Genomic DNA, 10,511 nt, shown 5'->3' on the forward strand with positions numbered 1-10,511 from the left:
AGCACTCCCAGAGGCAGAGGCAAGCAGATCTGAGGCCAGCCAGGTCTGCAGGGAGAATTCCAGGACAGCCTGGAATCACAACCATCTGTAATGAGATCTGGTGCTCTCTTCTGGTGTACAGGCATACATGCAGACAGAACACTTTATACATGATAAATAAAACCTTAAAAAAAAAAAAGGCCAGGCATTGGTGGCGCACGCCTTTAAACCCAGCACTCGGGAGGCAGAGGCAGGTGGATCTCTGTGAGTTCCAAGCCAGCATGGTCTATGGAGTCAGTTAGGAGACAGGAAGGGAAGGAAGGAAGGAAGACAGGAGAAAAGTCACGGATGGAAGCCCAGCCTGGCTTTGATCACCCTCCTGACAGGGCAGGACAGATCTACCAATGATGTTTTCAATGACTTTGGTCTACTTTTTTCTTTTTCTCTTTTTGAGAGACAAGATCTAACTCTGTAGCCCTAGCTGGCCTAGAGCTCACTGTGGCTACCAGGCCATCTTCAGGGTTCTTTTTTTTTGGGGGGGGGGCTCGAGACAGGTTTTGGAGCCTGTTCTGGAACTCACTCTGTGACCAGGCTGGCCTCAAACTCACAGAGATCCGCCTGCCTCTGCCTCCCTAGTGCTGGGACTAAAGGCGTGCACCCCCAAAACCCAGCCATCTTCAAGCTTCTTGCCTTGCCCCTGCCTCAGACTTTTTTTTCTTGCTGGTTAGCGGTGGCACTTGGGTGACAAAGGCAGGTAGATCTGTGAATTTCCAGGACTGCCCATGCTATTCAGAGAAACCCTGTCTTTTTTTAAAATAATTTTTATTTCATTCGCATTGGTATTTTGTCTCCATGTATGTCTGTATGAGAGTGTCAGATCTCAGGGTTACAGACAGGTGTAAACTGCCATGTGGGTGCTGGAGATTGAACCTGGGTGCTCTGGAAGAACAGCCAGTGCTATTTTGTTAAAGATTTATTTAATTATTGTATATGAGTACTCTATCTGTACAACTTTATGTGAGAAAGGGGCACCAGATCTCGTTATAGATGGTTGTGAGCCACTATGTGGTTGCTGGGAATTGAACTCAGAGCCTCTGGAAGAGCAACCAGTGCTCTTAACCTCTGAGCCATCTCTCCAGCCCCAGCCAGTGCTCTTAACTGCTGAGCCATCTCTCCAGCTCCTAGAAACCCTGTCTTGAAGGACCAAACAAAAAGATTTATTTATGTATTCTTTTTATATGGGTGTTTTGTCTGCATGTTCATCTGTACACCAGAAGAGGGCATCAGACCCCATGGAACTGCAGTTAGGAGCTTCCGTGTGAGCTCTGCTGATTGAACTCAGAACTCTGCAAGAGCAGCCAGGGCTCTTAACCTCTGAGCCATCTCTCCTGCCCCAATGGCTTTAGAGAGCCATGGTTTCTGGTTGTGCTAGCTCAAGGTTTGTGTAACCTGTTTAGTCAAGTCTCACACTGGTGCCTCACTGTGATGCCAGAGGCTGAGGCTCAGTGATCTAGCTGTACAAAGCTTCAGGACTAACCCCCAGAACTGAATGCACCAGGCATGTTGGTGCCCATCTATGATCTCAGCACTCAAGAGCATCCCAAGTTCAAGGTCATTTTCAAATACTGGTTCAAGGCCATGCTGGGCTGGACAAGACTCCATTTCAAACTAACAAACAAAAACGGGTGCAGGGCAGGACTGCCCAGTGGATAAAGGCACTTGCCACCAGGCCTGGTGATCTGAGTTTTGATTCCCAGATGGTGGAATACCGTGGAAGGAAAAAAATGGACTCCCCCAAACTGTCCCCTGATCTTCTCATGTGCCGAACATGTGTTTCCCTTCCCAAACCAGAACGAGGCTACACGAGGAGAAAGAACGCACAAAGAGACGCAGAAGGGCCTGAAGAGAGACTAAGGTGGGTACTGTTGCTGGCAGGTTCCATCCCACCCATGTCCTACTGCAGTGCCTGTTTACCACAGAGTGAGGATCCATAAAAGCTTCTGTCTGGTAGTGGTAGGGCTTGGCAGTTTAATTCCAGCACTCAGAAGGCTGAGACAAGGCTGTAAGTTTGAGATCAGCCTGGACATAGTGAGAAGCCTGTCTCTAAAATCAACGAGATTTGTTCATTTTAAAATGACAAACTCAGCTGGGTGGTGGTGCACGCCTTTAATCCCAGTGCTTGGAAGGCAGAGGGGAGGCAGATCTCTTGAGTTTGAGGCCACCTGGTCTACAGAGAGAGTTCCAGGACTGCCTCCAAAGCTAAAAAGAAACCCTGGCTCGAAAAAGCAAACAAACAAATAAAATCACAAACTCCTTGATTGACATCCCATAAACAGGTGAAGGGATGGATGGCCAGAAGGTAAGTTATTTGAAGCTTGGTGGCTCATACCTGTCATCCTAGCACTTCAGAAGACAAGGAAAGAGGATCAGGAGTTCAAGACTATTCTTAGCTACTTAAGAATTACAGCCCAGCCAGGTGGCAGTAGTCCACTCCTTTAATCCCAGCACTCAGGAGGCAGATACAGGTTGATCTCTGAGTTTGAGACCTGATGAGACATGTCTTTTTTTTTTTTTTTTGGAAAATGTTAGCATTTAATTAATCTCCCTGGGTAGTTCAAGCCACCAGGACACAGGCACCTCCAACACCCTTTATCTTCTCTTCAGCTCTTCTGCTGAAAAATTTGGCTTTCACGATGACAGGCTCCTTAGGAAGCTTTCCCTTCCCTAGAACTTTGTAGTAGCCCGATCGCGCAACATCAATGATGGGAGGAGCTCCAGTCTTGTTCTTGGCAGCATTGACCCGTGTCTGCTCACTGACCAGTGTCCACAACTTATCCAGGTTGACAGTCGGGCAGAAGCTCTGGTTCCTCTTTAAGTGGTAATGCCTCAAACCAACTTTCCCAAAGTAACCTGGATGGTATTTGTTGAAGTTGATCCTGTGGTGATGCATGCCTCCAGCATTCCCATGGCCTCCTGGATGCTTGCGGTGTTACCAATGCGGCCGTGGCCATGGTTCACGTGGCCCCGGAGTTAACGGGTCTTCCTCAGAGTCTGGATGGCATGGCGGCGGCAGAAAGGAAAGAGCAAGACATGTCCTTCTGTATGCTGTGAATATATGCTTCTCTTATTGGTTCATGAATAAAGTTGCTTCAGCCAATGGCCAGGCAGGATTTAGCCAGGTGGGAAATCTAAACAGGGAAAAGAAAGATAGTGGGCAGAGTAGAGAGGGAGGACCTATGTAGCCGCCAAAGGAGTAACATGTTGGGCATTGCGGGTAAGCCACAGCCTAGTGGTAATACATAGGTTAATGGAAATGGGTTAATGATTGAGAGAGAGCTAGCCAATAAGAGGCCTGAGCTACGGGCCAAATAGTTCATTTGGGACTAAACTGCTGCAGACCAGCGCAATAGAAACTTCTATCCACAGAGCAAGTTCCAGGACAGGCAAATCCTGTCTTGAAAAATAAAAAACAAGCTGGGTGGTGGTGGCGCACCCCTTTAATCCCAGCATTTGGGAGGCAGAGGCAGGTGGATCTCTGTGAGTTCGGGACCAGCCTGACCTACAGAGAGAGTTCCAGGACAGTCTCCAAAGTCACAGAGAAACTCTGGGAAAAAAAAGGGGGGGGATGATTGTGGTAGCTTAGCCGAGGAAAGAAAGGTGACCTTGGCAGGTTAGACCAAGGGATACCACAAAGTCACACCATTCAGCAGAGTTCACATGGAAAGTTTATTGGTCAGGAGGGGCTGGCTTTTTTTTTTTTTTTTTAAGAAGGGTTTCTCTGTATTGCTTTGGGGCCTGTTCTGGAACAGGCTCTGGAGACCAGTGCTGGGATTAAAGGTGTGCACCACCAAAGCTCGGCGGGCAGGGCTGGCCTTTTCTAAGGGATTATAGTGCATGCACATAGAGAGAGTGCTCCACTTAGTGCTGCTGCTTCTGCTTCCTAGGTCCTTGAGAGCAGGCCAGTGTGTAAATGCCTGAATGCTAACAGAAATGGCTCTGGATTTAAGAGCATTGCCATCTTGGGATAGAGAGATGGCTCAGGGGTTAAGAGCAGTAGCTGTTTTTCCAGAGGACCTGAGTTCAATTCCCAGCAACCACATGGTGTCTTAAAACCTTCTTGTAATGAGGTCTGGTGCCCTCTTCTGGCCTGCAGGCACACATGCAAGCAGAACACTGTATACATAATAAATAAAAATTGTTGTGCCCAAGTTGCAAAGATCCCCAAAGACCACCAGGGAGACAGACCCACCAAGTTGTAAAAGCAAGGTTTTATTGTTCATCCAACCATGACAGGGACCCTGTCTAGCAAGCCAACACAGCAGCCCCCAGAGGGGGCTAGGTTTTAAAGACAAAAGTTACAGGATCACATCAGTAGCTACGGGTTGGTTTCTGATTGGCTGACATTTGGGGACAATTAGGAACATTTCTCAAAGTCATAATTTGGCATGAAATACCTGTGTATCAATTATTCTCATTGGTCAGTGCTGAGAGGGAACATTCTGTGGTTTCTATGGCTTTGTCTTTTTCCTTGCAGGTGGCCTGTTGTTCATAGATACCAATAGTTTTCAGAACTGTATCCTGGAGACTACAGGGGAGGTTTTGATCTCCCTTGGAGTTTCTTTTGTGGCCAAACAGTTCCCAGGAACCAAGTATCTAGGAGGCTGCGGGGAGGTCTGGAGTTTCTTTGTGTGTAGTTTGGGCTCTAGACTCTGGGAGGCCAGAGGATCTGGAGTTTCCTTGTGTCAGAGTTCTACGTGTCTTTTCTGTAGCCTGTCATGGCTGCTAAAGCAGGGGGCTGAGTGATGCTCTGGATCCTTCATTCCTAGAAGTGAAATCTTTGAGTTTAGTTTACCCCTTTCAAAAATAAATCTAAAAAAAAAAATCATTGGCAGCTGTTCAGAGTCTTGATTTCAACTCCCAGCCATCTATAATGGGATCTGATGCCCTCTTCTGGCCTGCAGCTGTACATTGAGATAGAGCACCATACACATAAAATAAATAAATCTTAAGAAATTAAAAACAGCTGAGAGGGGGGGCTGGAGAGATGGCTCAAAGGTTAAGAGCACCAACTGCTCTTCCAGAGGTCCTGAGTTCAATTCCCTGCAAGCACATGGTGGCTCACAACCATCCATAATGAGATCTGGTGCAGGCATACATGGAGGCAGGATGTTGCATTCATAATACATAAATAAATAAATCTTAAAAAAAACACCAGCTGAGTGGTAGTGGCACACACCTTTAATCCCAGCACTCGGAAGGCAGATGTGGAGGAATTTCTGTGGGTTCAAGTCCAGCCTGGTCTACAGAGCGGGTACTAGGATAGGCTCCAAAGCTACACAGAGAAACCGTGTCTCGAAAAACCAAAAAAAAAAAAAAAATTAAAGCTGTACACCTTTAATTCTAGTACTCCAGAGGCAGAAGCAGGCAGATATCTGTGATTTTTGAAACCAGCCTTGTCTACTTAGCAAATTCTAGGGTGAGACCCCTCCAAAATTATTTTTAGTATCTTTTTTTTCCTTTGGTTTTTTCGAGAATGGGCAGAGAACTCACAGAAAAGAGATCTACCTGCCTCTAACTCATGAGCACTGGGATTAAAGGTGTTGGCCACCATTGCCCAGCTTATTTTTTTATTTTTTTCTTTTATCATTTTTTATTTTAATTTTAAATAGCTTGTTTTACATGTCAATCCCAGTTCCCTCCCCTCCCCTCCTCCTGCACTCCCCTTCCCCCCCAGCCTCCCACCCTATTGCCAAATCCTTCCACATAGAAGTGGAAGGAAATCTAGAGTCTGTCATTTCACTCTGGGTAGGGTCCAGGCACTCCCCTAAGAGTACAGGCTGAGAGAGCATCCCTCTTTGTGCTATGGGCACACGATGACTGTTTGTATTCCCGGGATAGACACTGATCCACAGCTCAGGGCCCCATAGGTTGCCCAATTGCCCAGCTTATTTTTATTGTGTGTGAGTGTGTACATGAATGCAGGTGTGTGTGTAGGTATGTGCACATGAATGCAGGTGCCCAAAGAGGCTCAAGAAGTTGAACCTACTGCAGCTGGAATTACAAGCTATTTTCAGCCACCTGATGTGGGTGTTGTGAATTGAACTTGGTCCTCTGCAAGAGCAGCAAATACATTTAACAGCTGATTTTTGTAATGAAACATAATAATTACACACATGTATGTGGTACAGTATAATCTTTGAATACCTGCTTGCATCGTGGTACTTATACCAGTCTAATGAGCATAAGTATCAGTTAAGGTTTTTTTATTTGTGTTATTATTTCAAATGTGTGTGTGTGTGTGTGTGCTCACGCGCGTGTGTGCGTGTGTGTGTACAGAGGCCAATAGAGGCCAGAAAAGGTAGTCAAATGAACCTAGAATTACAGGCATTTGTGAGTCACCAACATACTGGGTAGCTCTGCTGAAAGAGCAGAAAGGTTCAGGGTTTTTGGGACACCATCTCATTATGCAGCCCTGGCTGGGCTAGAACTCTCCATGTAGATTAGGCTGGCCTCAACTCACAGAGATCTGCCTGCCTCTACCTCCCGAGTGCTGGGATGGGATTAAAGGCATGGCCATCACCAACCAGCTAATACAAATTTTTTTCCAAACCCTCATTTTTCCAGGAGTGGTGGCTTTAATCCCATCCCAGCACTCAAAAGGCACAGGCAGGTAGATCTCTTCTCTGTGAGTTTGAGGCCAGCCTGCTCTACAAATGGAGTTCCAGGACAGTCAGGGCTGTTAACACAGAGAAACTCTGTCCTGAAAAACCAAAAGACAAAAAAAAAAAAAAGAAAGAAAGAAAGAAACCATGGAGTATTGCTTACTGACTTGCTCACTGGTTCATACTCAGCTATCTCTCTTTTTTTTTTTTTTTTTACGAGACAGGGTTTCTCTGTATTGTTTTGGATGCTGTCCTGGAACTCACTCTGTAGACCAGGCTGGCCTCGAACTCACAGAGATCCGCCTGCCTCTGCCTCCCGAGTGCTGGGATTAAAGGCGTGCGCCACCAACGCCTGGCTTTGCGCAGTGTTTTATCACAGCGATAGAAAAGCAAACTACAACAGAGACTTAGCTAGGTGCTAATGCCACGTGGGCAATGAGAGCTGTGACATCAGACAATCCAGCTTCACCATAAGACATGGGGCTGTGGAAATCTACATAGCCCATTGGCATCAACGTTTTGTCTATAGGCTAGGGATTCCACTGTCCACAGTGGGTTGAGCCTCCCATATCAGTCATTTCTGAAGGCAACCACTTGTGGCCACAGTCCAGTGTAAAGACAACAATTCTTCAACTGAGCTGACAATAAAAACTAACTAGGTTCCCTGGGAAAGTGGTGACACATGGGAATTAGAGGCAGGTGAATGTCTGTGAGTTTGAGGCCAGCCTGGTGTACAGAGTGAGTCCCAGGACAGCCTCCAAAGTCACAGAGAAACCCTGTCTCATCCCCTTCCCTCCCCACAAAAGAAAGGAAACAAGTAACCAGGACAACACAGAGGTCCAGACCCTGACTGTGCATATCCTCAGCAATAAGGTTTCTAGAGCTGCCGGTTGGCCTGCTCCTGAGGATTCCTAGTTAAGGTTACTGCTTTCATTTTAAAGGTGGCGAACACAAGGCTTGATGTGGGGTCCAGCAGACTTGTGTGCTAGTAACCAAGTCTGGAGTTAGCCAGGTCCAGTCACCTTCTGCATATATAGGGACAATGGCTATGATCTCTCTGATGAGTACCCATGTGAGCATGGAAAAGGCCCAATTTGTTGATGCAGGCTAAGTGCTTGGCAGAGTTGTCTATTCTAGCCAGGTAGCCTGGCCTCTCTTCATCTCCCACCCCCATTTTTCTTTCTTTCTTACCTTTTGGAGCATCTCATGTAGTCCAGGCTGACCTCAAATCCACTGTAGTGGAGGATGACTTTGCACTACTGATTTTCAAGCCTTCAGATTCCTGTTTCTGAGCCAACAGGCATGTACCACCATGCCTAGTTTACTCAATGCTGGTGATGGAACCCAGGGCTTCATGCATGCCAGGCAAGCTCTACAAGCAAGAATTACACTCCCAGCCCATAGGTGGTACTTAAAACAATCTAGTCTGTCTGGTAGTGCTGGCACATGCCTTTAATCCCAGCACTGGAGACAAGGCAGGTGGGTCCCTATGAATTTGAGGACTGCTCTGGGACAATAACAAGTCCCAGAGCAGTCAAGGTTACATAGAGTCTCAAAAAATAAAATAAAAAACAAAAAAATCCCACCAAACCAAACAAAGAAATTCTAGCATATAAACTGGACATGGTGTCACCTGTAATCTTAGTACTCAGGAAAAGGAGGCAGGAGGATCCTGTGCTGAAGGCCAGTTCTGTCTGCATAGGTAGACCCTGATGAAAAACAGAAGCAGGCCTTATAGAGGACCAGGGTTCAGTTCCCAGTACCTGCATCATAGGTCAGACCGTCTGACTTCCTTGGCACTATCCATGCATGTGGTACACATCCATGCAGTCCAAACACCACTAACACACTTAGGGACTTAGGGAGATGGCTCACTGGTTGTGAGTGTACTGGTCTTGCAGAGGATCTGACTTCTTACACAAGACAAATAAAACTAAAAGTTAGTGTTCCAGAGAGGAGAGATGTCTCTCAGCACTGGCTACTCCCTCAGAGGAACAGCGTTCAATTCCCAGAATCCATTCGGCATCTTACAGCTGTCAGTAACTCCAGTTCCAGGCTGTTTGACACCCTCACACAGACACACACGTGGGCAAAACACCAATGCACGCAAAGATAAAAAATAAAATGAAAATAAAAATGAAAGTTAGTGATGAGCACCTGGGAGACAGAGGCAGTGAGTTCCAGCCAGCATGGTCTACAGAACAGGTTGTTCCAGAACAACCAGGGCTACATGGGAAACTGGATCTTGAAAAATAAAACAACGACAAAACATGGTGTGTGTGTCATCTGTATTCTGAGTGTATGTGTATGCTGAGAGTATGTGTATGCCTAAGGAGGCCAGAAGAGGGCATCACTTTACAGCTGTTGTGAGCCGCTTGAAGTGGTGTTTGGGAACAGAATTTGGGTCCTCTGCAAGAGCAAGTGCTCTTAAATGCTGAGTCATCTTACCAGCCACCAAAATAATTATTTTTGAAAAGAGTCTTATTATGTAACCGTGGCTGGCTTGAAACGCACTATGTGGAAAAAGTTGGCCACAAACTCAGATTGACCTGCTGAGACTAAGGGCAAATGCCACCAAGCCCCATCCTAAAATAAATCTTTTTTTGGGGGGGGCGGTTTCAAGACAGGGTTTCTCTGTGGCTTTGGAGGCTGTCCTGGAACTAGATCTTGCAGACCAGGCTGGCCTCAAACTCACAGAGATCCGCCTGCCTCTGCCTCCAGAGTGCTGGGATTAAAGGTGTGTGCCACCAACGCCTGACTATAAATCTTTAAAAAAAAAAACTTTTATTATGCATACAATATTCTGCCTGTGCATATGCCTGCAGGTCAGAAGAAGGCACAGGATCTCATTACAGATGGTTGTGAGCCACAATGTGGATGCTGGGAATTGAACTTAGGACCTCTGGAAGAGCAGCCAGTGCTGATAACATCAGAGCCTTATCTTCAGCCCCAAATAAATCTTTATTTAGAAAATAATTTATTTCCATTTCATGTGCACTTATTTGCCTGCTTTATGTGTCTGATGTGTCAGATCCCCTGGAACTGGAGTTACAGGCAGTTGTAAGCTGCCATATGGGTCCTGTGACTTGCACCCAGATTTCCTGCAAGAGCAGCCAATGCTCTTAATCGCTGAGCCACCTCTCCAGACCCTTAAATAAACCTGTTTTTTTTTTTTTTTTTTCCTTTTGAGACAGGGTTTCTCTATGTAACAGCCCTAGCTGTCCTGGAACTAGCTCTGTATGCCAGCCTGGCCTGGAACTCACAGAGATCTGATTTGCCTGCTTCAGCTTCCTGAGCGCTGGGATTAAAGGCATGTGCCACCACTGCCTGGGTAAAACAAATCTTAAAAACAGAAGTAAAATACCATGAGGCTACCAGTCTTGGTAGCTTGGTATGTAATTCCAGCACTTAGGAAGCAGTGGCAGGGGATCGTTCCCAGAGATTTTCTGACAGGAAACGCTATTTTTGTTGTCCTTTATGAGAGAAAAACAAAAAAACAACCTTTTTTGTTCGTTTGTATCCCTGGCTGTTCTTGAATTGCTATGTAGGAGACCATGTTGAGCCAGGTGGTGGTGGAACACACCTTTAATCCCAGCATTAGGGAGGCTGAGAAAAGAGGATCTCTGAATTCGAGGCTAGCCTGGTCTACAGAGCAAGTTTCAGGACTACACAAGGGCAGAGAAAACATGTTTTGAAAAAAAAAAACAAGAAAAGAAAAATTGGCATCATATACTCAGAGATCCACCTGCCTCTGCCCCCCCCAATGTGGATTAAAGGTGTGGGCTATCTCGACTGACCACCACCAAATATTTTTCAAACTCAACCAGAGGCTTGGAATCTCTACACTTGCGCCAAGATATACCCTTATTC

General features: G+C 46.2%; 1 pseudogene; it reads right to left on the minus strand.

Moving 5' to 3' along the window:
* Window positions 1-2,557: 2,557 nt before the first annotated feature.
* LOC101841819 lies at window positions 2,558-3,051 on the minus strand (annotated as a pseudogene).
* Between the last annotated feature and the right edge of the window lie 7,460 nt (window positions 3,052-10,511).

Source organism: Mesocricetus auratus, unplaced genomic scaffold (assembly GCF_017639785.1).
Source record: "Mesocricetus auratus isolate SY011 unplaced genomic scaffold, BCM_Maur_2.0 Super-Scaffold_100022, whole genome shotgun sequence".
NCBI classification, from domain to species: Eukaryota; Metazoa; Chordata; class Mammalia; order Rodentia; family Cricetidae; genus Mesocricetus; species Mesocricetus auratus.